The following is a 27275-nucleotide window of genomic DNA, read 5'->3' as shown; positions in this document are numbered from 1 at the left end:
GAGGAATCAGAATGGTCCTCTTTTAAAGCCTCATCCCCCCCCCCCCCGCCAAGTATTCATTATTTAACCTAATGGATCACCGGAAGACCTTCCTCCGAAGACTCGTCCTTATTTGAACTGACCAGGAGCTCCTCTAGTGCTAAAAAAAATCTCTTCTTGAGGGCATTGGCCAAAAACACTCACTGGAAAGTGTTTGGGGTGGGGGATGCCTAAGGCAAAAGGTAGCCCTTAGGGAGATTTACCAGATTAACCAAAATGCTTAACAGAATCGGCTGGGCCACCACAGTCCACAGGAGCTTTGAAAAGTTGGGACATATCCCTGTCAATCTAGAAGGCCAAGTACATGCTCAAGAAAGGGTGAGGGAGCCCCAACTTCCCGACTCTGGCTGACCTTGAGGCTAGTGAAGGTTAATACAGACGTGTAAACTGCCTGACTGAATGACGAAAGCCACACACACACTGAGCCTCTCGGAAATGACTGGGACACTGATGTGTTCCAGGCATTGAAGGAAATCTCTGTCCACCATTAGCTGACCACTAACTAAGCGAAGACTTCATTGGCCATCTATGGAAAGCAATAGACTTTGCTGAGTTTATTCAGAGAAGTCCTAAATGAACGGCAACTACAACACGCAGCAACAATGGAGACTGCCAGGAGGGGAATCTAACTTCCAGAGTTGCCACGTTATGATATTCAAACTTTCCGGTTTTTTCAATAAAATTTTACGAGGCACATGAAGAATCTAGAAAGTACGGCCCATGTATGGGGGCGGGAGCAATCAGAACTGTCCCCAAGGAAGCATAGGCATTGGAATTACTAGAGAAAGACTTTTATCAGATATGTCCCAAGAGCTAAAAGGAAACAATGCCTAGAATCCAAAGGAAGGCTTCTATTCTAACACGTAAAGGGCTCGCAAGTCATCACTCCCATCTTCCCAACAAGGAAACACAAAAACCAATGACTCTTTCGGGATACGTCAGAGAACTGAGCTCCTGGGATGAACTGTACCCCAAACCTGGAGGAATCAGGGATTCTAGAGCCCATGGGTTACCGTGAACTCAACAAACCTGAGGCAGGAACTTACATGGCAGCTTCCCTGAGCTGGGAGGGTAGGGGGTGCCGAGCACGGACTGGCTTGAGAGTTAGAAACTCCCGGGGGGGCCCATCTAAGGCAGCCCCTCCCTCCACAATCACCGTGTTTACCCCTAGAATCCTCACCAGGTCTCCTTGGTAATGCTCAGAGCAAAAACTGCCTCCTGGTGGGCCAGGGAGAGACGAGAGGTAACCATTTTGAAGGAAGCCAAAAGCGCTTTCCACAAGAAAGGCCTACCCAGCAAGGGAGAAGCCTTCCTGGACTTGGGGCAAGGGAGATTTCCCAAACTTCAGGCTCCCTGTGGCCTTCCTTCTTCTCATAAGGTGGGGAAGAAAGCTGAGAAACACCGGAGAAGGTCCCAGCCCGGGGGGTTGGGGGGTTGGGTGGGGACAGGTACACCGAACACCTGAGACTAATCCCTGGATTACAGGCTGCTTCTCCTCAGTCCTGACCTGAGCGAACTTTAACAGGGCTCCTGCCTAGTGATGGTGGGTTACTGCTCAGGGAGAGTCAAGGCTCAGACTCTCCTGAAGAAGGGTTTTCTAGGGAAAGGAAAGATATTGGGGGACAAAAACCAAAGACACTCGTGGAAACTGAATCCTCTGACACTACATATGCAGGAAAAGAGTAAATACAGCAGACCTCCTAGCCAGATAAAAATAAACGTCATATGGAAGGCCGGTGTACTTCCTGACACCTGATAATTCTGGACTGGCTTTCAACAACGACAAACGTTACATGACACGAGAAGAGAGAAGAAACGATCTGAAGAGACACAGCAGGCATCAGAACCAGGTTCAGATATGGCAGGAGTGTGAAGTCCTCAGACAGGAAATTAAAAAGAAGTATGATTCATATGCTAAGGGCTTTATGGAAAAACTGGACAACACGCAAGAACGGACAGATAGTGTACTGATAACAGACAGAAACCCCAAGAAAGAATAGAAAGGAAATACCAGAACAGAAAACACTGTAACAGAAATAAAGTCTACATCATCCGATGGACGAGTCAGGCGATTGGAAAAGGGCTGGGGACAGAATCCGAGCACTTGAAGATCTGTCGATAGAAACTTCCCAAACTGGGTTGTAGAGAGAAAAAATAATAAAAATTGGGACAGAATATCTACTAACTGTGAGGTGATCGATCACCAAAAGTATAGCAGATGTGTGAAGACACTGTCAAAAGCAGAAGAAAGAGAAAAGGCAACTATTTGACATAATAATGGCTGGGATTTTTCTAAAATCCATGACAGAAACCACACCACAAACCTAGGAATCTCAGAGAACACCAAGCAGAATAGATGCCGATACACATACACACACACGCATGCGCGCACACACACACACACACACAGGCGCACACGCACTCACACTACGCAGATCATGTTCAAATTGCATAAAGCCAAGGGAAAATCTCTTAAAAAGTCAGAGAAGAAAAACACCTTACTTAGGGAGAAACAAAGGTAAGAATTACGTCGGACTTACTTCAAAAATCATGCAAGCAAGGAGGGTAACGTGAAATATTTAAAGGGTTGAAAACAAAAACCCACCAACCAAGGAGTCTATATCCGGAAAAACCATCCTTCAGAAGTAAGGGAAAATAAAGACTGTTGGTGCAGTAGTTTGCTAGGGCCGCCAAAACAAAACACCACAAACGGGGGACTCAAACAACAACAAAATTAATTTCTCTCGGTTCCGGAGACTGAAAGTCAAAGATCAAGGCGCTTTCAGTGCTGCCTTTTGGAGGCCTCTCCGCTTGGCTTGGAGCTGGCTGTCTTCTCGCGTGGCCTTACCTCCGTGCATGCACGGGCCCGTCCCTGGTGTCTCTTCCTTTTCTTACAAGGACACCAGTCAAACTGCAGCCAGGCCCCACCCTTATCACCATGGTGGACATGCATCACCTCTCTAAAGGCCCCGTCTCCAATTACAGTCATGTCGGGAGTTATGGCTTCAACATATCAACTTTGGAGGGGAACCCAATTCAGTCCGTGACACTCAGGCTAACGGAACAGAGAGAACTGTTGTTGCCAGTAAGTGTTAAAAGCTACTCTTCAGAGACAAGGGACACGGTGTTGGTCAGAAACCTGGATCTACGCAGCGAAAGGAAAGGTGTCACAGAATAAGTGGAGATTAAAGTCGCATATTTTTATTTTTCTTATTCTTATTTAATCTAACGGGCGACTGTTGAAAGGAATACCGGCCACAACGTACTGGGTGCTAACAGCAGGTAGGTCAGTGAGATAAACTGTAGCAGTGTTAGGACAGGATGGGAGTGAGAAGCTGGGAAGTCTGGTACGCTCACACTGCAATGGTATCTGAGGGTGGACCTGGATTGGTTGTGAATTTATGTTGCGCAGTCCAGGTCTAGGGAAACCACCAAAAAGTTAAAGAGAAATATAACTGATACGCTGAGAGAGAAGAGAAAGTGGAATAATAAAAAATGCTCAATTAAGAGAGAAGGCAGAAACAGGAAGATTAAAAAGAACACAAAGAATAAGTGCAGCAGGTACAACACTTTTACGAACATGGTGGATGTAAATCCAACTATGTCAGCGATCACTTAAAAGGGGAGCGGTCTACACACGCCCACTGCAAGAAGAGACTGCAAGGGCAGATGAAAAACGATACCCGGCTATGTGATGTCTATAAGAAACCCAATTTAAACACAAAAACACATAGATTACAATAAAAGAGTGGGGAAAGAAGTACTGGACTGGCACAAATCAAAAGAAAGCTGGAGTAGCTCTGTGAATTTCAGACCAAAAAAGGCATTAGAATAAGGAAACTTACCAGGGGTAAAAGAGGGTATTACATAACAAGGGGGTCAATTCTCCAAGAAGACACAATAATCTCTGAAATATACGCACTTTACAACAAAGCGTCAAAATGCAAGAGGCAAAAACGGATAAAAATGCAGAAGAGAAACAGATAATCCGCTATTAACGTGAAGGATTTCAATACTCCCTCTATTAGTAACTGACAGATCCAGTAGACAGAAAATCAGTAAGGATATAGTTCAACTCAACAGAACCATCAATCGATGGGTCTGACACTGTATTTTTAATTTTTCCCAGCTTTAATTATAACGGACAGATAAAACTGTATACACTCAAAGTGTGCGACACGATTTGATATATGCAGACACTAAAATGATCGCAATTAAGTTAATTTTTATGCATCTGTCACTTCACACAGTTACCTTTTCCGTGTGTAGCAAGAGGGCTTAAGATCTATTCTCTCGGCACCTGTGCCTTGCAGATTCGTTCTTCTCTCCTTCTAGATCCGAGGTGTCCGCTGCCACCACGTTCTGCCAGATCTTTGACAATGTTCCAAGAAGCAGCCAAGCCTGATCCCCCCTATGTATTTAGTGGAGCTAGAGGTACTGGGGCTCCTGTAGGCCTTGCACCTGATATTTATTCAATCCAGAAACCCGGAACACACAGGGTCCCAATAATCAATACAGGTTCCACTCCGTGAACGTCGATTACGGCAAGCTGAAGAAAGAAGGTCCAGACTTCGAAATGAAAGGTTTCACTATAAAGCTAATTAAAGTGAAGGTTTTCCAGAAGACAGCTGCACAATTTTCCACTTATCCAGGAAATATGTCCCCTCTAAATGCACGGAATCCTTAAATATCTGAAACTAGGAAAAAAGAAAAAAATACACTCTCAGCAAATGTCAAGTATATAATACAGTATTATTAACTGTAGTCACAACACCAAACCTTACATCCCCAGAACTTCTTTATCTTTTGACCAACATTCCCTGATTTCCTCCACACCCCCCAGCCCTGGCAATCACCATTCAACTCTGTTTCTGTCAGTTCGACTTAAATTTTTTAGATTCTACATATGAATGAGATCCTATAGTATTTGTCTTTCTCTGTCTGGCTTATTTCACTTGGCATAATATCCTCCAGTTTTATCCATGTTGTCACAGATGACAGCAGATATATATATCTCATGTTACACATCTCTCTTGCGTTATATATGTGTATATATATATATATATATCTCACGTTATACATCTCACATTATATATGTGTATATATATCTCACATCATACATCTTTCTCACTATATATATATAGAGAGAATATATGTATCTATATAGTTCTATCTAAATAACTTCTAAGGGAAGGAAAGCCATTCATGGGAAGATGAAAACGCATAAATGTTTGGGAAACAAATATTTGTGGAGCCATAAAGAAACAACAGGAGGCAGAAAGAAATTTTAACAAACAGGCTTTGCTAGGTTGCTCCCTGCCAGCCACACCTACTTTGCATTACACTGTAATGACAGGGATGGTGGCTCTTTTCCTGGAAGAAGTCCTCTATCTAAAGTCTTTTAGGCGATTAAAAAAAGAGGCAAAAAGAAAAATCTCGTGAGTCTTCTGTGTCTTAAAAATAACCTAAATTACTCCTCATGCCAAAGAGGCACATTTTGGGGTGGCAAATTTTGCTCCCCTAGAAGGTAGTATCTCATTGTGGTTTTGATTTTGCATTTCCCTCATGATGAGCAATGCCGAGAACCCATTCATGCACCTATTAGCCATATGCATGTCTTCTCTGTAAAACTGTCGTTCCAGGTCCTCTGCTTTTTTTTTTTTTTTTTTTGAGAGAGCACACACACAAGCAGGGAAGGGACAGAGAATCCCAAGCAGGTTCTGCCCTGTCAGCACAGAGCCCAACATGGGGCTTGAACTCACAAACTGTGAAATCATGACCTGAGCGGAAATCAAGAGTTGGACGCCAACTGAGCCACCCAGGCACCCCTGCCCAATTTTTAACCAGTTACTTGTTTGCTCGCTTGCATTATGTAAGTTCCTTATATATTTTAGACATTAACCTCTTATCAAGATACACGGTTTGCAAATATTTTCTCCTTTTCATTCTGTTGATGGTTCCCCTCGCTGTGCAGAAGCTTTTTAGTTTGATGTAGTCCCCCTTGTTTATATCGGCCTTGTTGAATGTGATTTTGGTGTTGTGGTAGGGTCCCCTGCCTAAGGAAAGAAAAAAAACCTCAAGGCAACCTGGCTATATACATAGGTGACAACATCCCTCACGACCTTGTAACATGGGACTACTTAATCAGACTGCATGTTTGTGTGTTACCATATATGGGAGACAAAGAAGTAAAAAATATATAAAAACTACGCCATGTGGTGTTTAGGGCTCAGTTCTTCGGGTATGAACCCAACTGAGCAGTGCCGGCCTGAATAAAGTTGCTTCCTGGGAAGAAAAGCCTCAGTGTCACAACTCTGTGCGAGAATCCTGCTACATTACTTGGGGGCTCGTCTGGGATTCAGAGACGGTGTATTTCCACCTCCTTTGCCACAGGGATACGAACCTCAGAGTGCTGGGAGAAGTAACCTCGCCTGGTGCCAGCAGACCCCTTGATCTGCATGAGACAAGCCCTCCCAGCGTGCCGGAGTGAGAACCCCATGTGCGCCAATGGAACCCGTGAGGCCCAGGATACAGCTCAGGGAGCGCTGCCCGTCAGACTGGTAAGAGCCCGGGTTCATTTCTGCAGACCTGATCTAAGGGGCAGAGGGGAGCCTGATCGCCCCCCACCCCCAGAGTTGTCCTAGTAGTTCCACAAGGGACAAGGAACGAAGCTGCAACTCTAAGGCCCTGGGCGGCAGGTTGGAGTCGCTGTGTGACTGTGTGTGGGGACTTGTCTCTCGTTCATTTCCTAGGTCAGTGACTATGATAATTAGAGCCACCTGTCTCTGGCTGCGCTACCTCAGAACAGGGAATTTAAAGAATATTCCCAAGCAGATGCCGAAACTCCCTTTGTTTTGGGGAAATTCCCTGACTTCTCAGACTGACATGGACTGCCTATTTCCACTGGTGGAGAATAAAACAACGCAAAGGAAACCTGGAGTCTGCTCCTCTGTCTGAGCTGACAAGACTGAAAACTGGGAATTGTCTTTCTTTGCCTTCTGCTGGCACCTCACTCTTCTGCCTTCCCTTCCTCCTACTGTTTCTGTACCACCTGGGGGGCGGGGGGCAGCGGCCTGCATAACTGGCTCCTCAAGGCCTAGGGCACCATCAGCTCCTCCTACCCTTGGGGTCCTGGAGGAAGACCACAGACTTCAGATTTCCCCACCAATGTTCCAGGTAAAAACTAACCATGGGGAACAAACTGTCTTAAGTGGACCCAATAAAATGTATTCAGTATTTAAGCTAATTTAAGTTTGTTGAGTTTGAGATAGACAATGTTTATCAACATTAAAAAAAAAAAACATTTTTTCTACCTAGATTTGCTGAAGGTCAAATAAGCTCATGTTCCAACGTGTTAGCAAAAAGATGACTTGGTTAGCTTTGTCTCATAGTTTTCATGGGTAATTGTTAAGATAGCTTTCAAAGTCTTTGGTAACCTAAAATGTTAAAAGTTTTTGCTTGCATAATAAATCAGGATTAAATTCACTGGATATCTAACAAGCTAAGAGGCTAATGCAATAATTAACTGTGCTTTTGAAAAAAACAAGAATATGTGGATGTGTTGAAAAACATGCTTTGTGCTTAATTGATTCATAAGTTTGTACCTAAGAAATTCTAAATGTAACAGTTCACAATTGGTTACTACTTAGTTTTCACTGGAGACTAAGGTTTCTAAGAGTTAAAATTCTATTAAATGTAGTTAAGATTAATAAAACTTAAAAAAACACAACTCTACATGTAAAAGAGTAGATATATTAAAACATATAAGAAATGGAAATACTTTTTTTGTTACAGGTTAAAAAAAAAAGGAGTAACTTTGTCCTAAATGAGACTGGATTGTTAAAAAAAAAAAAAAAAGGCTTAGATAAAAATCTAAAAGCAAAGTTGTAAAAAGTTTGTAAAAAGAATCTTTAAAAAAATTTTATATATGGTCAGGAGGTCTAAGGTTAAGCCTTTAAATTACACTAAATCAGCCACTATCTTACAGACCCAAAGTAAAACCCTGGTGGCCTTCCAGGAAAGTTTAAGGAAGGCTCTCATTTAAATATACGATTATTATTCCCTAACACCCCTGAGGCTGAGATGGTTCTAAAATACAAATTTATCACTAGATTGGGCCCAGATATTCAGAGAAAACTGCAAAAACTGGCTGTTGGTTCGGAAGGGGCCCTAGAGGAGCTCTTACGAACTGTCAATTAGGTATATTACAGCCAAGATCAAGAGGAGAATAAGAATATTAAAAAAAAAAAAAAAAAAAACAGCAGAAAAGGAGGCTTAAAAAAAATCTGAGGCCTTAGTTGTGGCTTTATGTACTATGTCAGACCAGACTTCCCGAGGTCCTGGCACCAAGTGCCATGTATATGGCCGTTCAGAGCACTAAAATGAGAACGTCCTCAGAAGGGACCACTAAAATGAAAACCCCATAAGCCATGCCGCTTATGTGGTGAATCACTGGAGATCTGAATGCCCTCGGACCTCTATGTGTGAGGGCTTAGATAACCCATGTCTCTGGAAGGGACTAGCCAGGGCCTGGGAGCTCTGCATGGTGGCTCCCCTAAACCGACTGTCTATCAGAAACCTCGAGCCTCAGGTAACTGTAAATATAGAAGGAAAACTGGCTGGGGGCGCCTGGGTGGCTTAGTCGGTTAAGCGTCCGACTTTCGCTTGGGTCATGATCTCGCGGTTCGTGGGTTCGAGCCCCGCGTCGGGCTCTGTGCTGACTGCCAGCTCAGAGCCTGGAGCCTGTTTCAGTCTGTGACACCCTCTCTCTCTGACCCTCCCCTACTCATGCTGTCTCTCTCTCTCTCCTAGAAATAAATAAAACATTTAAAAAAAAAAAAAAAGAAGGAAAACTGGCTGATTTCCCTCTTAACACCAGAGCTCCCTTTTCTGTCCTCCTCTCCGCTCCAGGCCAACTATGCAAACGTAGCCTGACAGTCAGAGGCCTCTCGGGAAAACTTCCAATTGAATTTTTCTCTCAGCCCCTGGGACACATATGGAAAAAACTAATTTTTTCTCATTCTTTTTTGATAATACCAGAGAGCCTTACTCCCTGGCTAGGAAGGCACATTATAACTACAGTAGAGACTATAGTGCTACTACCTCCTGAACAAATAAACAGTTGTATGAGTTTTGGAAAATTACTGGATATTGTAGGCTGTCGATACCAAGGCTCAGGAAAATAGTTTGCTGCCATATCAATTATTAAAGGAGACTCAATCCTACCGACTCTCCCCCCCCCAAAATAAACTGGGGTCTGGTTCCTAGACACTGTCTCTAGCCCTTGAAATGGTTACGAACAGAGCAAGGCAATTACTATTACCAAGCTCACAGAGCTTAAACGATCATTAAAACACAACATGAGTCCTTTCATTTAGGGAGGGACAAAACTTCTCAAGTGGCCCAAAGGATGTTTACTAGAAAAAAACTTGTTGGGGCGCCTGGGTGGCTCAGTCGGTTAAGCGTCTGACTTCGGCTCAGGTCATGATCTCACGGTTCATGGGTTCGAGGCCCACACTGGGCTCTGTGCTGACAGCTAGCTCAGAGCATGGAGCCTGTTTCAGATTCTGTGTCTCCCTCTCTCTGACCCTCTCCTGTTCACACTGTCTCTCTCTTAGAAATAAATAAAACATTTAAAAATTTTTGTATAAGAAAAAAACCTTGTCAAGGACAGTTCTGAAAGAGGTATCAGCCTGTGAGGTATGTCTTAGAAATAATCCTTTCAACCACAAACTTACTCTTCCAGACAATCAAGGAACTGGAGGCTGTCCAGGAAAGACTAACCAATAGGTCTCAGATGCCAAGGTCAAAGGAATCCCAACATCTGTGGGTATGGATTGATACTTTTACTAATTGGGTAAAAGTCTCCTCCAAGACAAAAAAGGTACAAAAAGTAATAAAAGTACTGCTTTATAAAATGATACCCAGGTTTGGCTTACCTAAAAAATTGCAAATTAATAATGGTAAATGGCTGTCTTGACTCTTTCTCTTGTAGAACTCCTGACTCTTGGGAAAGTTTTACACCTCAAAATAAATGAGACTGCCTGCTTATACTCAGCAAAACTCACAACCATTAGAGGCTTTAAAATTTTTTTTAATTAAGTTGGGGCCAAACTCTTGGAAAGAAAGCCACCACCGATTACTTACTGCTCCTGCTCCTCTGTCACCTGGGTTATGAGAGATTCCCTGATGTATGCTGATTCAATGTCAGGGTCTCTCCTAGGTTGTTTGACAAGTTTGGAACCTGGGAACATTATCTTAAGATACCATCCTGTTGGTCGGTATAATCTTTATTTCGTATTTTTCTCTGTGTGTCTGCTAATGTCTATGCCGCCTCATGCCTGCCAACCTTCTGGCAGAACCACACTGTGGGCCACTGGCCCGACCCTGGGGTAGACTCTGCCTGCTGTACCCCTGCACCATCCCTTATCAGCATGAAGAAGCCAGAACGGTCATCGTCCCTGCTCCCAAAGAGCAGTTACAGGCCCTGTTCCAGGGGAGAAATAAATAGGAAGAGGGATAACATTAGGCAAGGAGAGATAAGGGACCTCTAAGGAGGCAGACTGCAGCTGCAGGTAGGAGGCTAAGGAAGTAGATAGGGCTCTCCCCTTATGAGATCCTTAATGGGCGCCCTCCCATTATCAAGGGCATAAGGGGGATTTAAATGAGATAGACAGTCTAACCCTAAGACAACAGATGCGGGCCCTTGGCTCTACCCTAACCGCCTTACACCACTGGGTTAGGGAGCGATTGTCTGTGAGTCTGACCACAGCGCTCACTCCTTTAAATCAGGAGACGCTGTATGGGTGAAGGAGTGGAATGTCCGACCCCTCCAACTCCTCTGGAGGGGCCTGTTCACTGTCATTTTGTCCCCCCCTACTGCAGTAAAGGTGGCTGAGGTGGGTCCCCGGATTCACCACAGCAGAGTGAAGCCGGCGTCTGGGAACCGGGAGCGCATTCCTGGTCCGTCCACGCCGGGCGAGCTGCCCACACGGAAGGTGCGATCTGCGACTGCAGAGGCTCTGTGAGACCACGGGCCCTGCCGGAGTCACCCCGGAAGTGGACTCATCTATGCCTGGAAGGAGTTTGAGGACTCGCTGGGCCGGTGGAACAAATGGACTCTCTTTGTTTTCTACATCTGTGTCCTTATTGTGATGCACTGTCACCCCTTGTTTCTCGCCTTTATTGTGATTCTGGCTCTACTCTTTGCTGTAGGATTGGCCGAGGCCGCCCCGGCCGGCTGGGACTGTGGTGAGGGGCTTCTCACACGCACCTTCCCTTTGTGGCCAGAATGCTTCGCTGGTACCAACATGGGGAAACAATGGCCATAAGAGACTAGAAAATTAGATCCCCACAAACTTTATAGTAAAACAAAATACCCCAGTCCTACTCCTGGGGTTTGGCTCCTTCAAAGCTCAATTATTGGGAAGAATGGTCTTGCCCAGTGGGGAAAAAGTTCATCGTCATCTCTGTTAAAAACTTAACATGCCTAGGCCAAAGATTTTTATAACTCAACCACCCGGAAAGCCAAATGGTGGGGGGCCCCAGATCGCCTTGAGCCAGATCCCCACCCATTGTCTAACCTCCCTCATCTCTAAGAGGCCTGGGAGAATGTCGACGCAGCCATCGAATGGCAGGCCCCAGGTGGGCTGTACTGGATATGTGGAAGCACAGCCTATCCAGTGCTCCACCCAGGCTGGTCACGGTCATGTGTGCTAGGAAGTATCTGTCCATCTTTCTTCCTGCTCCCGCTTGCCAGAGGGAAATATCTGGGATTCCAAGTGTATGGGGACAAGGAGACTCAAAAAAAGCGGTGTGCTTACAAATTGGCAATGAAAAAGATGATGAGTGGCCTCCCAAGCATATAATCCAATATTATGGCCCCGTCACCTGGGCAGAGGATGGGTCCTAGGGCCACCGCACTCCCATTTACATGCTAAACCGCATAACCAGGCTGCAAGCAGTTATAAAAATTATAACCAATAAAACCGCCAGGACTCTTACCTTACTAAGCAAGCAGCAAGCCAAAATGCACAATGCTATCTATCAAAATCGCTTCGCCTTAGATTACCTGCTGGCTCCTGAGGGAGGAGTTTGTAAAAACTTTAACTTAAGCAACTGCTGCCAACAGATAGATAATAATTTTTTAAAAAGTCATAGATGAGATCACAAATCAAATGAAAACAACTGCCCATGTCCCCATCCAGAGCTGGAATGGTTAAAACCCCGGGAAGTTATTTGGAAGATGTTTTTCAACTTTTGAGGGGTTCAAAACTCTCATAAAAATTATCCTAATTCTGGGAGGGTGCTTAATCCTACCTTGCTTAGCTCCCCTGGTTGTACAGTCTGTCTCCAGTCTCACTGAGGCTGGAATTTTAAAAAAAAGACGGCCATTCATGTAATGTTATAAAAATATAAACCTCTAAACCAAGATGGTGCTCTTTGACCCAAAATAGAGGGGTCTGAACATCAAAGAGCAGAATGTGGTAGGGCCCTCTCCCTAAGGAAAAAAAACAAACAAACCTCAATGCAACCTGGCTATACGCATATGTGACAACGTCCCTCATGACCTTGTAACATGAGACCACTAAATCAGACTACAGGTTTATATGTTCCCATACGTGGGAGACAACGAAGTAAAAAACATAAAAAATGACACCACCTGGCGTTCGGGGCTCAGTTCTTTGGGTACCAACCCAGCTGAGTGGTGTCAGCAAAATAAAGTTGCTTCCTGGAAAGAAAAGCCTCGGTGTGAGAATCCTGAGACAGCATCGTGTCCAATAAATCACTGTCAGAACCGACATCAAGGAGCTTCTTCCCTATGTCTTCTACAGACAGCAGAGGCAGTCCACACACGTAGGCCCAGTCGAGGATGGTTTCTGATGTGGGGCCAAGGACAGGCCACCGAAAATGTGCCACTTTGGCATATTGATAAATGAGATAAAAGTTAAGAAACAGAGGCGCTTGAGTGGCTCAGTCAGTTAAGCGTCTGACTTCAGCTCAGGTCATGATCTCGCGGTCTATGAGTTCAAGCCCCACATCGGGCTCTGTGCTGACAGCTCAGAGCCTGGAGCCTGCTTCGGATTCTGGGTCTCCCTCTGCCCTTCCCCAGCTCATGCTCTCTCCCTCTCAAAAATAAATAAACATTAAAAAATTTTTTTGAAAAGTTAAGAAACATTCGATGTGAGGACACTCAGACCATCCTGTCCCCAAGAAAGCAGGAAACAAATCTCCCCTATGAAAAATACCCTCCTTGTTCTAAGAGGTAAAAATCAAAACAAAAACAAAAAAACAAAAACAAAAACAAAAAAACATTGTTATGACCTGAGATAGGGACTTCAGAGCAGAGAAAGCTGTAGAAACAAACCTTGGGGTTTCTTCCTAATCTACTACCTCAGCCTAAATTCCACTTGGATTTCCCTACTAATTAAAGCTCCTGAACACCTGCTTTCTTTATCCTGTCAATTCTTCACAAGTTTCTTGTCTCTTTGTCTAAATAGTATAAATACTGCCTGCCTTGGTCATTTCCTGATGTCTCCATTTCATCACTGGGCCTCTGGGCCCACATGACACTGGCTGTTTCTCCTATTAATCTGTCCCATGTAAATTTAGGTTAGTCCCGCTGGAAGACCTTGAAGGGCAGAGAAAGCCTTATTCCTACCCTACACTGAATTCCCTCTTGGCCATCCTCTTGTGGACCCCGGAGGCACATCTGCTCCCTCTGGGGTAAATGAGACACTTCGGCCGCCATGCTTAGTTGACAAGCACAGTCTGCTCCTTTGTGACGTTCCCCTTGTTGGCGTAGGGGACTTTCTGGCAAGCATCCACATGAGTCCCAAGAAGCAGAACTGATTTTTACCCAAATGCCTCGTCCCCACAGGGAGGCTTGTTCCACACGTCAATTTGCGTCTTGCCAGAGGCCTGAAAAAATGTCGAGGCCATTAGCCACCGTCCGTCAGTTGGTGGAAATACCGAAGCCTCCTTTGTTGAGGCGGCCTGAAGCACTGCCCGTTACACTGAGGGCCTCTTACCGCACCTGGCCAGGGGAGAGGTCCCCCTCAGCTGGGGTGGCAGCTGTAGCCTGTTCCTGCTGAGCAGCAGTTAACCAGGAGGAGCGGACAGTGAGCCAGGCCTGTCTGTGGTCCAGGAAGCCTTCATACGTGGGTCCTCACTGGGCCAGTGGCAGCAGCTCCTTGGGCAATACGTCAGGGAATCAGACAGACGCTCATCTGATCTTTTCGTGGAAAGTTAGTGGAGTTAGGAGACCTCATGTGGGCTGAGTTTTGTTCATTCCGGTGTGGACCACTTATATTTTAGTACGGAAGACTCTGGAACCACCTCCACCAGGTGATTTGACACATCTGCAGGATCTGTGATACGAGTAGGATTTCTGATCTTAAGATTACTTCACAGCCACTGATCATGTACTCGGTATCCACCAGAGCCCAATGGCAGGACAGTACTTGTGTCCTGAACTAAGACACTGAGACGCTGGGGCTCTCTGATTCTCACCATTCACCAGGAGAGGCAGAGGGCTATCACCATGCAGACCACAGTGGGGCCATCTATCAAGTCCCCCAGGACCTGGTACCAGCCCAGAGGTCCTTAGTGGGGAGCACACCAATCTCCTCCTTAGAGGACTGAGTGGGGAGCCCTCCTGGAGCCCTCCTTTGAGGACTGAGTGACCGGGCCCAGAGCTGTCTTTGGAAAAAGCTCTTGCTATTTTTGCAGCAGCCACTTTTTCAGTGCCCAGACATTTCTCAGTAAAGATCCAGACTGTGTTGCTGACCAAGTGGCCTAACCACATTTTGAGGTTTAATTGGGTGGAGGGTTTTTTTTAATTAACAAATTAATGTATTGTTTAATTTACATCCAAGTTATGTAGCATATGGTGCAACAATGATGTCAGGAGTAGATGCCTTAATGCCCCTCACCCATTTAGCCCAGCCCTCCTCCCACAACCCCTCCAGCAACCCTCTGTCTGTTCTCCATATTTAAGAGTCTCTTATGTTTTGTCCCCCTTCCTGTTTTTATATTGTTTTTGCTTCCCTTCCCTTATGTTCATCTGTTTTGTGTCTTAAAGTCCTCCTACGAGTGAAGTCATACGATATTTGTATTTCTCTGACTAACTGAAAAAATATGGAACGCTTCACGAATTTGCGTGTCATCCTTGCACAGGGGCCATGCTAGTCTCTGTACAGTTTCGATTTCAGTTTATGTGCTGCCAAAGCGAGCACTGTGTGGGGGTTTAACTGGCTGCAATAACCAGCGGGAGCAACATGAACAAACCTAAAAATCTGTGTCTGGTGAACAATCTCATCATATACCGCTCCTGTACCCTCTGCGAAGCCAGAAACGACCAGGGTGGGTCACAGGGCCTCCACGGCTTCTGCAAGGCTGCTCCCGATGAGTTTATTAACAGAGTACTCATCATGTGTGGGCCAAGTCGGTCAGAGTCCAAAGAGTACCGGCTGAGGAAGAAGAGGGTCTCCGGAATTCCTGCCCTCTTGTCTCTCCCTTCTACTTCCTCTTTAGGCAAAGTGGATACCGGTGCGGCGCTCTGGGGGAAGGGGTCTGTAGTGATGCACCTTGCTACGAGCCACTTCCCCTCATACAGGTTCCCGAGATTACCTCTTTCATCACGGAGCCAAACTGGTTAAGTTACTAAGGTCTCCTCAGGCCACTGGACACAGCAATCTCAAAGAGCTCTTACATTCTTAGTAGAAGACGACGTCTCGACAACACAATGCACAGCGGGTTGTCCGCTGGCACCAGGGCCCTGCTTAGATCTACAGTCACTGGGTGCGACTCGGTTTGCAGGCTCTGACAACTTCTGGTCCCAGCATCAGAGAATAGTGAATGGTAGCGAGGGAACCGCTTCCCCTGCTTTCTCACAGTCCCTCTTTCGGTTTAATTGGACCCACCCACCAATTTCGGCCAGGGTGTTGGGAGCTAAAGAGAAGGACCAGTGGTCCACGTTGGAACCCAAATGCTTCTATAACATGGTCGCAAGTCATCTGCAAGAGTCAGGGGATCCCACGGGGCACCTGGCCCATGTGTTAGGAGGTGGCAGCAGAAGCCACGGGCATTATTGGAGGATGACAGCAAAGTGTTTATACAAGCGTTCTGGTTCCAACGTGGGCTCTTTCCAACGTCCCGGCTTCTTTATGCTGCCTGCTGTGGTCCATCTCTTCACCATCATGACTAGGCGACCTAATGTTTACCAAAGACCCACAGCAAGCCAGCCCTTGTTCTGGGCGCTCGGCACGAATCCATCTTCATTTCACCTTGTTTACAGCCTTGTGAACTCCTATTAAGATCCATGCTACAGGGGCGCCTGGGTGGCTCAGTTGGTTAAGCGTCCGACTTCGGCTCAAGGCATGATCCCACAGTTCATGGGTTCAAGCCCTGCCCTCTGAGCTGTGAGCTCAGAGCCTGAAGCCTGCTTTGGATTCTGTGTCTCCCTCTCTCTCTGTCCCTCCCCAACTCATGCTCTGTTTCTGTCTCAAAAATAAACATTAAAAAAAAAATCTGTGTTATAGAGGACGCCTCAGATTGCTGTAGTCACCGAGCCAGTGGGTGGCAGATCTGTGGTCGGAAACCCTCTGAGTCCCAAGTATGTCTTCGCCCCGGGAAGCCACACTGCCATCCACACTTCCTCCCACTCGCTCCCACGTCTCACCTCTCTAGGCCGCCTCAGCAGCACAGTCTCTGCGCCACGGTCCTGGTCCCGGGGGTGTGTGGCGTCTTCCAGGCAGCAAGCTCAGCACTGCTTCCTGAATAGAGAGGACATTTAGCAAAGTACTCTCCTTTCTTTGTGGGGACCGTGACCAGGCACCTGTTCCACATGAGAACTCCATCGCTCCACATACAAAGCACGGTGGTTAAGGGCAGGGGCTCCCAGCCTTGGAGATTCCACGGACTGAATGATAAACCGGGTTCTGACATAAATCGTGATCTTTTTATTTCGCCAACAAAGACCATTTAAAAGAATATCAGTTATACTCCTACTACTAATACTAACAAACAACAGGAAGAAACATTGAAACCTCAAAGAGAAAGGCTACAATGTACCTGGTACTGTTCTCAATCTTATAATGAATTATTTGATTTAATCCTCAGAAAAATCCTACTCAATAGGCATTACTGCTATCTCCATTTTATAGGCAAGGAAATTTGGGGGGAAAAATAAGCACTACATATGGGGCGCCTGGGTGGCTGGGTCAGTTAAGCGTCTGACTCTTGATCTCAGCTCAGGTCTTGATCTCAGGGTTGTGAGTTCAAGCCCCGCAGTGGGCTCCGTGCTGGGCACGGAATGTACTAAAAAAAAAAAAAAAAGCGCTATGCAAACTACTCCTGATTCTGCACTGATAATCATTACAGTATACTCTCTTCTCCTGTGTTTCATAAAAAGTATCTTTAAGGTTTTTTTAAAAAATAGACTTCACTTTTGGGGGGCACCTAGGTGGCTAATCAGTTAAGTGTCTAACTCTTGATTTCGGCTCAGGTCACAATCTCACGATTTGTGAGATTGAGTCCCACACTGGGCTCTGGGCTGATGGCGCAGAGCCTGCTTGGGATTCTCTCTCTCTCTCTTTCTCAAAATAAATACACATTTTTTAAAAACAGACTTTGTTGTTGTTGTTTTTTAAAGTAGTCTCCGTGCACAACGCAGGGCTTGAACTCATGATCCCAAGGAGCAAGTGTCGCATGCTCTATCAACTGAGCCAGCCAGGTGCCCCCGTCGTTAAAGGAAATGGTCAAGCGTGCAACAGGGGCCCTGATCTCAGAATCTAGGAATAACCAGGCAAAAACACAGAAGCTCTGGGTTCGAGTCTTGGCCAAGTTAGCGCTCTTCATCCCTGTTGTCTGAAATTTAATATGAAGCTACTGATGTCTGTTGTGAGAAGTAAATGGCCTAACACACACTGAGCCCCTAACCCGGTGCCCGGCGAACAGGAAGGACCCTGATACATACCAGCCATGAGGCTGATCCTCTGTCTTCATCTCGGCACAGCCCCACACACTCACCTCCTGCTGGAAAGAAACAGGATATGAATACTGGAGACTGGTCCTGTTACTGAGGTCAGATTCTAGGACTGACCGTCCTCTCACTCCCTCAGCGGTCTCCCATTTTCCCCTCCTCGGCAGAGCGGGAGCAGGCAGAGATGTTTCGGCTCTACTTCCCACTGGCTGAAGCCGGTTCCTACAGCAGCACCCACAGACTCCCCTTCTGCGAAGTCCGGGGAACACAGGCTGAAAGACTTCTTCCAGGGCTCCTGTAGCTGCTCCCAGCAAACATCCGGTCCCTTGGGCATCAGGGACTGTTAGGTCAGGGGTGCGGTGGCGCACAGCAAGGCCCTGCAGTGCCTTCCCCCCACTGATCGCCTGGACCCCAGACTTTGCCACAGCCCTGACGGTCCCTGCCCACTGTGCCCAGCCGGCCCATTGTTAGGGAGGCCAAGGGAGGAAGGGACTGGGAAAGGCCACGGAAAGGGAAACTCAAGAGTGATTTGTCCCCAGTTAGGTGACCATAAAATCCCAGGATTCTCATGATAAAGCACCAGTTTCCGTGAAGTTCTAATAAGGATCTTTCAGTGGATAAAGATGCTGTGTCATTTGCTTGGTGTTAGAAGTCACAGATTGGGCTCCAAGTCAATTCATCGAGAGCCACTGTACCAAAAGCCAAGTCACAGAATGACCAAGTAAACAAGTGGGCCATTCTCTGAAGGATCAACTTACCATAGGATTAATTCACCAAAGCTTAGCAAATGTACCAGTGTACCCAAAACTCTGTTTTCTTTCCTTCAGTTTCACAGAAGTATGTGTAACCATAAAAAATGCACATATTTGAAGTATACATTTTGACGAATTTGGACATATGTATACACTGCAGTGTTGTTTTATTTTTGTTTTTTAAAAATATTTATTTATTTTCGAGATAGAGAGTGCCCATGAGTAAGAGAGGGGCAGAAAGAGGGGGAGAGAGAATCCCAAGCAGACAGATGCTCAGCACAGAGCCCAACTTGGGGCTCAATCTTACAACCCTGGGATCATGACCTGAGCTGAAATCAAGAGTCAGACACTCAGCCAACGGAGCCACCCAGCGGCCTGCAATGTTGTTTTTAAATAGTCTACTGCCGGGGCGCCTGGGTGGCTTAGTCGGTTAAGCATCCGACTTTCGCTTAGGTCATGATCTCGCGGTTCGTGGGTTCGAGCCCCGCGTCGGGCTCTGTGCTGACTGCCAGCTCAGAGCCTGGAGCCTGTTTCAGTCTGTGACTCCCTCTCTCTCTGACCCTCCCCTGCTCACGCTGTCTCTCTCTCTCTCTCTCTCTCTCTCTCCCCTAGAAATAAAATAAAACATTTAAAAAAATATTTAAAATAAAAAAAATAGTCTACTGCCATTTAGTGGTTGTGGAGAGCCAGTTCTAGGTTTTATACCTTTAGACATACCCCTGTCCCTGTTCTTTAGTCTCTCCTCAGCCTGGGAAGACTATTCTACCCCCAGCAGATGACCCCCTCCTCCACCCTCAACTGCCAGCTACAGCAACAGGAGCTTAGCTGAGGGCTGAGGGCTTCCTCACCGTGTCCTTTCTTCCATGTGTGGGTGTGTGTATGTGCCACTGTGTGTGTGTAGAGATCAAACTCTCCCGTGTCTCTCCTTTTTTTAAAAAAAAAAAAGTTTATTCATTTTTGAGAAAGACAGAGATAGCATGAGGATACAAAGTAGGTTCCATGCCACCAGCACAGAGTCTGACATGGAGCTTCAACTCATGAAACCATGAGATCATGACCTGAGCCGAAACCAAGAGTCGGGCGCTTAACCGCCTGAGCCCACGAGGACCCCATCATGTCTCTTCTTATAAAGATAATAATCCTATTGGATCAGGACTCTATCCTTATGACCTCTTTTAACCTATACTAACTCCTTGTAGGCCTTATATCCAAATACAGACCAATTGAGTGTCAGGGCTTACTGTATCCCCTTTAAATTCGTACTTTGAAGCCCTAATCCCCAATGTGATGATATTTGAAGATGAGGCCTTTGGGAAGTAATTAGGTTTAAATGAAGGCATGAGGGTGGGGACCTCACGATGTGATTAGTGCCCTTAAAAAAGAGACACCAGACAGCTCAAGCTCTCTCTCCCTCCATCCCTCTCTCCACCCCTGCACCCTGTGTGGCTAAGCAAGCGGGCAACCACCTACAAGCCACAAGAGAGCATTCACCAGAACCTGCTCACACTCGCACCTTGATCACAGACTTCCCAACTCCAGCAGTGTGAGAAATACGTTTCTCTTGTTGAAGCCACCAAGCCCATGATACAGTGTCGTGGCAGCCCTTGATGATGAGCAAGGCTAGGCTTCAACACAGGAATTCGGGGCAAACACAATCCAGTCCACAGCACACATGTAAACTAACGCCAAGTGATTCAAGGTGGTTGAAAAGTCTGCTTGAAAAGTCTTTGGATGCGTTGAAAATCTAATCATCTGCTTCCCAGAGCGGGAAAATGTGAGTGCAACTCCGACCTTCCCCAACTCCCTGATTTTTTTTCCTTTTTTTTTTTAAGCTTTTCTGAGCATCTCCTGAAACCCAAGAGCTTTAGGGATGGTAGCAGAAGGACAAAAATGGGTGAGCAGGAGTGGATGGAGTGATACTGACTCTACCAAATAGAAGCACCTGATTTTCAGAAAGCTGTCTTCTATGTTTTGGATGTCACCAAGAAAGGGACCAAGCCCAGGCCTCCGAAACTTTATTGGCCTCACAGAAAGTTAGAGGCAGAGTGAAACTAGGTCAGCCTAAAGAGAAGCCTCTGCACAACTTTCACTTAGCCACTGAATGGTACAAAGAGAGTTGAACCCCATTGGTAAAGAAGGATGAGGGGCCACTGAGAGATTTGCAAAATGATCCACCACAGATATGCTCTTGTACGGGAAGACCAGCATATGTGTAACATATGACAATTTGAGACAAATAATTTTCTGATTTTAACACAGTTTCAATTAAAATGGAAAAAATAAGCAAGAAAACAAAAGAGCAGTCTAATAAGTATGTAAGTAGGAGACTCAACTGACCCCATTATTTATTATAGCAAGCTACAAAACACCAATCGTCAAGACTATTGCTGGCTTAAAAGGGAAATACTTATCGGTGAAATGGAGGGGATATATTAGAGTAGCTACTGGCATGCATGACATTAACGAATGCCAAAATGTACCATAAGATGTTGCAGAATTTTTCTTTACTTTTAATATTTTTATCATTTATTATTTTAAAACATTTTTTATTCCAGTATAGTTAACACAGTGTTATAATAGTTTCAGGTGTACAATATAGTGATTCTACAATTCTGTATATAACTCAGTGCTCATCCTAAGTGTACTCTTAACCCCCTTCATCTGTTTTACCCAACCCCTACCCCCCTCCCTTCTTACGACCATCTGTTTATTCTCTATAATTAAGAGTCTGTGTTTTGGTTTGTCTTTTTTATTTTCCTTTGTTCATTTGGTTTCTTAAATTATACATGTGAGTGAAATCCTATGGTGTTTGTGTTTCTCTGATTGAGTTATTTCACTTAGCTTAATTCCTTCTGGTCCCTTTCATGTTGTCACACGTGGCAAGATTTCATTATAGTTTATAGCTGAATAATACTCCATCGTCACACACACACACAAAACATCTTTTTTTTACATTAAAAAACATTTTAAGCTTATTTATTCATTTTGAGATAGAAAGAGAGCATGAGTGGGGAAGGGACAGAGAGAGAGAGGGAGAGAGAGAATCCCAAGCGGGGAAATCAATGCCAGGCTCAACCTCAGGAACCATGAGATCATGACGTGAGCTGAAATCAAGAGTTGGACGCTTAACTGACTGAGCCACCCAGGAGCCCCTATATCATATCTTCTTTACCTATTTATCCATCAATGGACACTTGGGCTGCTTCAGTAATTTGGCTATTATAAATCATGCTGCAATAAACACAGGGGTGCAAGTATCCTTTCAAATAATTGTTTTCATATTCTTTGGGTAAATACCTGTTAGTGTGATTACTGGGTCATATGGTAGTTCTATTTTTAATTCTTTGAGAAACCTCCACATTGTTTTCCACATTGGCTGCACCAGTTTGCATTCAATGGGGAAAATGTTTATTGTTCCTCTTGCTTCAAAAAAGAAAGAACTTCTGAATACAGGTATACAAAATTATAGGAAATACTCTATATTTATTTGTTAAACCATACCAATAAACCGAAACATTCACCAAAATAGGCATACCTTGGAAATATTAAATTCAAATGAGCAGAGATGCTGGCCACATTCAAGTTTTGATCTTGTCTTGCTATTTATTTATTTGAGAGAGACAGAGAAAGAGAGAGAATGAAGCATAAGCAGGGGAGGGGGCAGAGGGAGAGAGGAACTCTTAAGCAGCTCCCACCCCCTGAGATCATGACCTCAGCCAAAATCAAGAGTTGGTCACTCAAACGACTCAGCCACTCAGGGTCCCCTTGTCTTGCTTTTTAGTGTATAAGACTTCTAAACTGCAATGATGTTGTGTGTCCACAGACTGACTACCATTCACTCAGGAAAGGGAGATTGGCTTTCTCTTTTTAACAAAAATTTTCATCTTTCCTTTCTTATTGTATTATGTTTATCTTATATGTTATATGTTCCCTTACATTCTAAGACAGACAATAAATGGATGGGTGACAGTTTCAGAAAGGAAAAAAAGAGCAGCTTGAAGCATGGACAAGGGAATCAATTTTTTTTAACTTTTAATGTGTTTTAAAATTTATTTTTGAGACAGAGACACAAAGAGCTGAGCGGGAGAGGGGCAGAGAGAGCGGGAGACACAGAATCCGAGGCAGGCTCCAGGCTCTGAGCTGTCAGCACAGAGCTCCACATGGGCCTTGAATTCAGGAATAGCGACATAATGACCTGAGCCCAAGTCGGATGCTTAACAGACTGAGCCACCCAGGCGTCCCCAAGGGACTCTATTAAAATGATGTATATAGAAAAACAAAAGAAAAATCTCTAGCACATACCCAATGGTTTATTCTGCTAAATCTTTATCCAGAAATATTGATTTTTTTTCTTTGCTTTACTGCCTTTTGCAGTTGTTGTGTTTTTTGTTTTGTTGGTTTTTGGGGTTTTTTTGGTTTTGTTTTGGTTTTACAAATTAACGGTTTATGGCAACCCTATGTTGAGCAAGTCTATTGGCACCATGTTTCTAACAGCATTTCCTCACTTTTGTCTCTGTGTCACACCTGGGTAATTCTCACAATCGTTCATGCCTTTTTATTACTATTCTTATATCTGCTATAGTGATCTATGAGTAGTGACTGTGACTCGCTGAAAGCTCAGATCACGGTCAGCAGTTTTTCACAAGAAAGTATTTTTTAATTAAGATATGCACATTTTTTAGACATGATGCTACTGCACAGTTAACAGACTACGGTATAGTGTAAACCTACCTTTTATATGCACTGGTAAGCCACGAAATTATTCTTTCTTTATTGTGATAGTTGCTTTACTGCACTGGTCTGGGACTACACCTGCGATATCTCCAAGATACGCTCGCATATTTAAAGTACATCCTTAACCCAATCGAATGCCCCAGAAATAGGTTTATCCTGGCTAATGGAATGTTCCAAAGAACTGAAAATAAACAAGAAAACCATGTTTTCATTTATTTTCTCATTTGCTATTGAAGAGATATGTGAAAACGCGCACGCAGCCAGTTTCTTCTCAAACGGAGGGTCTGGTGGCCTGAATGGAACATGTGATGAATAAATTCCACGGAACCACTTGTCAGCTGCGTGATCTGGGCAAATTACTGACCTCTCCCTGTCTTTGTCTCATCTGGAAAAGAGCAAATACTCCTAAGTCATGCGGAGTGCCCAGCACAGTACCTGGCCCACCATAGGCTTGCCAGAGCTCCGAGCTGTTGCGCTAATCACTGCTTGTTCTTCACTATACGTAGAGCACCACCGCAGCTTCGGTAAGGAAACAAGAAAAGTGGGACGCCCAATCTGAAAAGTCAAGTGCTCCTAGGGCAGGCAGGGAACATCAGAACAACACCCACAAAGCCGGTCTCGGTGGGAAGCCAGAAGTCAGGCCCATAAGGCTGGGCCAGGGGGAGATAACTGGGCAGGTCAGGTTGAAAAAGGGAAGGAAGAGGAAGGAGGTGAGTGAAAGGAGGCAGAAAATGCGAGAGGAAACTAGGCAAGACCTAAATGGTGGAGCCAGATGAGGAAGGGGTGGGGAGGGGAGGAGCGCAAGCAAGATGGAGTGTCAGAAATGAGTGCCGCATGTTCTGAGCTCAAACTTCACTTGCCATGACTGTAGCTGAAAACGATAGACGCTGTGAGACAACGTGTGCTGAGCCCCAGGACTGCCTCTAGACAGATGCGCAAAACACAACACAATGCAAACAGCGGCTTAAAAAAGAAAAACACTCAGCAAAGGAAAAATGATTTTTGTGGCGATTTGCCTTTTCCTGCAATAAGTATATGATCCTGATGAACAGAAGTTCTCTTTGAGTGTGATTCTGTCCAACTGAGGCATCAATGTACAATATTACAAGGCTACCAGTTGTGAGACAGAATAAGCCAGGTTGTGTACAGTGCCTGAAAATATCGAGAGGGTATTAACAGTCATTCAAAATTATATTTTTATTTTGCCTATGGAGTGAGTCTTTCCCATGTTTCACAGGGTGAAGAAGAGGACGGTGAGGTGAATGGACATGACTTACAGCCTTGGCTGTGCTCGCTACTCTTGGATAGCAACTCAGTGACTGTGAAGATGACCTTCTCATCCCTTCCCATCCCACACGTTGACCAGGATTCACAGCTGGTAGCTAGCCTCCTTGCTTCCAGTTCAGAATGAATAAACACTGAACACTCACTTGATTGGAGACATGAGCAAAGCTTTGAGACTATAGAATCTATTCATCTAAGAGTTTGGCCATGGCGAAAGTCCAATGTCTAAATTTCTATATTAAATTTTTTTTTTAACATTTTGAGAGAGAAAGAGAGAGAGACAGAACTTGAAGCAGGCTCCAGGTTCCGAGCTGTGAGCACAGAGCCTGAGACAGGGCTCAAACCTACAAACCCCAAGATCATGATCTGAGCTGAAGTCTGAAGCTTAACCAACTGAGCCACCCAGGGGCCCCTAAGTTTTATATTATTAAATAAATACGAGAAGAACCGATTTAGCCTCTTATAATAATATTTCTGTCTGACTCCCTACAGGAGTTGAGGTTTTGACATGGGTCTATAGAATTCGTGAGATGTCCTTGGGAATTTCTTCTGATTAGGTGAAGAAATAGAACCATCCTTTTTATGTTTCTTGGGGTATTAAGGCTGAGGACCTTGGCCAGGGAAAATCACATTGTAAAACCTCCTCTGAGGGATGTCTGGGTGGCTCAGTCGATTAAGCGTCCAAATTCGGCTCAGGTTATGATCTCCTGGTTTGTGAATTCAAGCCCCACATTGGGCTCTGTGCTCTGTCCCCCTCTCTCTGCCCCTCCCCTGCTCGCATTCTCAGTCTCTCTCAAAAATAAACAAACATTTGGGGCGCCTGGGTGGCTTAGTCAGTTAAGCGTCCGACTTTCGCTTAGGTCATGATCTCGCGGTTCGTGGGTTCGAGCCCCGCGTCCGGCTCTGTGCTGACAGCTCAGAGCCTGGAGCCTGTTTCCAATTCTGTGTCTCCTCTCCCTCTCTCTTCGACCCCTGTCTCTCTCTCTCTCTCTCTCCCTCTCTCTCCTAAAAATAAATAAAACATTTAAAAAATAAACAAACATTTAAAAAAAACCCAACTTCCTCTCAGTCCAGACTTTCCTTCATTCTTCATGTATATTTTAATCCAAATGAAACCTATTTAGGATGACCAGCTGAGCACCCTCTAGCTTGGCTTTCTGATGGGAACTGTGGGAGGGGTGTTAGGGGCTAATTTACATATTAATCTGAATTTACATACAAATCGACAGTTTACATATGAATCTGTTTCCCAGGGCGGGTTTTCCTTCCTAAAGCCCAGCAGACTAGAGCTACCTGCTCCCACCCCACTAGCTTCTTGGGGGGGGGAGGGGGCGGTACCCACCTGTAGGCCCCCACTTACCACCTATGTTCTCACACCTCGAGGCCAGGTCTGGGCTCAGCCACCGCCATGGACTTCTTTCTCCCCTAGGTCTCCACAACCTTCTCTTCCACTCAAAACATCCTTTGTTTCTCCTCCTCCTCCTCCTCCTCCTCCTCCTCCTCCTCCCCCTCCCCCCCCCCTCCTCCTCCTCCTCCTTCTTCTTCTTCTTTTGGTCTCCCTTATTCAAGGGGTACCAGACAGAGACTCCTCCCTGTTCTCTGCCGGATCTCTATTATTTTTCTTAGGCCAAGATTCTTGACCTTGAAATAGAAAATTATGATCCAACTCTGCCATTCTCATAAGGGCCCTAGTTCTTTCTGGTGGCTGCGCTTCAGAGGGGGAGAGGTGTACCAATTATGCCATCTTTACCGGAATCTGAAATCGCTTGTGTCTCTTGTGTAACCAGACCGAACATGCTTTCAGGAGGAGTCTGTTGTTTTTCTGGATTCTAAAATATTAGTACAACAGCTTCCAAGCTATGGGCCTGCTTTTCAAAGAATGTAAATTCACTGTAAGTGCACAGCATAGCTGCTGTGTGCTGTGTAGCCCGTTGGCAGGTGCATGTTTGTAAGAAGATTGGGAGGCAGGAGAGTTGTAATGGAATCACACTTGGCCTTTTGTAAGAAGAGTCTAAACTGTAACGTTCTGTCAAGGCCTGCAAAAACTCCAAGGCCTACAGGCCCTCGCGTAAGCCGTTTAAGTAAAAGAGTTCTGGGCAGGACGGTGTGGGGAGTGCTCAGGGTATGAACCTGGGCTGGTGGACACTGCCCGGAAGTGAACGATCTCGGACACAGAAAAGAGGACAAGGCCACCCGGAGGCCGGCCTTCTCTGGGTTGAGCTCTTGGGGGGATGCTCCCGCTCCACTGCTCTGGGCCTGCATTCCCCATCTGACCAATGAAGGGAACTGTGAGGGCCCCCTGCAGTGCTGTATAAAAGACAGGGTCCAGAGCAGGTCACAGCCACAACTCATTTCAGGGGCATTCAAAGGTACCACCGGCCAAATATCCTGGCCCTCTTTTACAGGCCATTTCTCTACTGTAGTCCTGGGTTCCCTCACTCAGTGAAAGGAATAAACTTGATACCCTCAAAAGTCCTCTCCAG

The 27275-nt window shown here is 45.4% G+C and overlaps 1 long non-coding RNA gene and 1 other non-coding gene across 2 annotated transcripts in view; both read right to left on the bottom strand.

Annotated features, from left to right (window-relative positions):
• Positions 1-3559: 3559 nt before the first annotated feature.
• LOC120226214 overlaps positions 3560-27275 on the bottom strand; it is a 56315-nt gene continuing 32599 nt past the window's right edge. Inside the window, exons 2-4 of the long non-coding RNA XR_005526965.1 lie at positions 18017-18075; positions 16721-16814; positions 3560-4736 (exon numbers count right to left, since the gene is read on the bottom strand). This is a non-coding gene — a long non-coding RNA (uncharacterized LOC120226214). The remainder of the gene's footprint in view (positions 4737-16720; positions 16815-18016; positions 18076-27275) is intronic.
• Positions 15172-15275, bottom strand: LOC120226215. The gene has a single exon (XR_005526966.1). It is a non-coding gene; the product is annotated as a U6 spliceosomal RNA (small nuclear RNA).

This window comes from Hyaena hyaena, unplaced genomic scaffold, assembly GCF_003009895.1.
Source record: "Hyaena hyaena isolate Hyena2069 unplaced genomic scaffold, ASM300989v1 scaffold_1629, whole genome shotgun sequence".
Lineage (NCBI taxonomy): Eukaryota > Metazoa > Chordata > Mammalia > Carnivora > Hyaenidae > Hyaena > Hyaena hyaena.
Note: the sequence above shows the minus strand (reverse complement) of the source record. Positions and strands in the feature narration are given on the sequence as shown.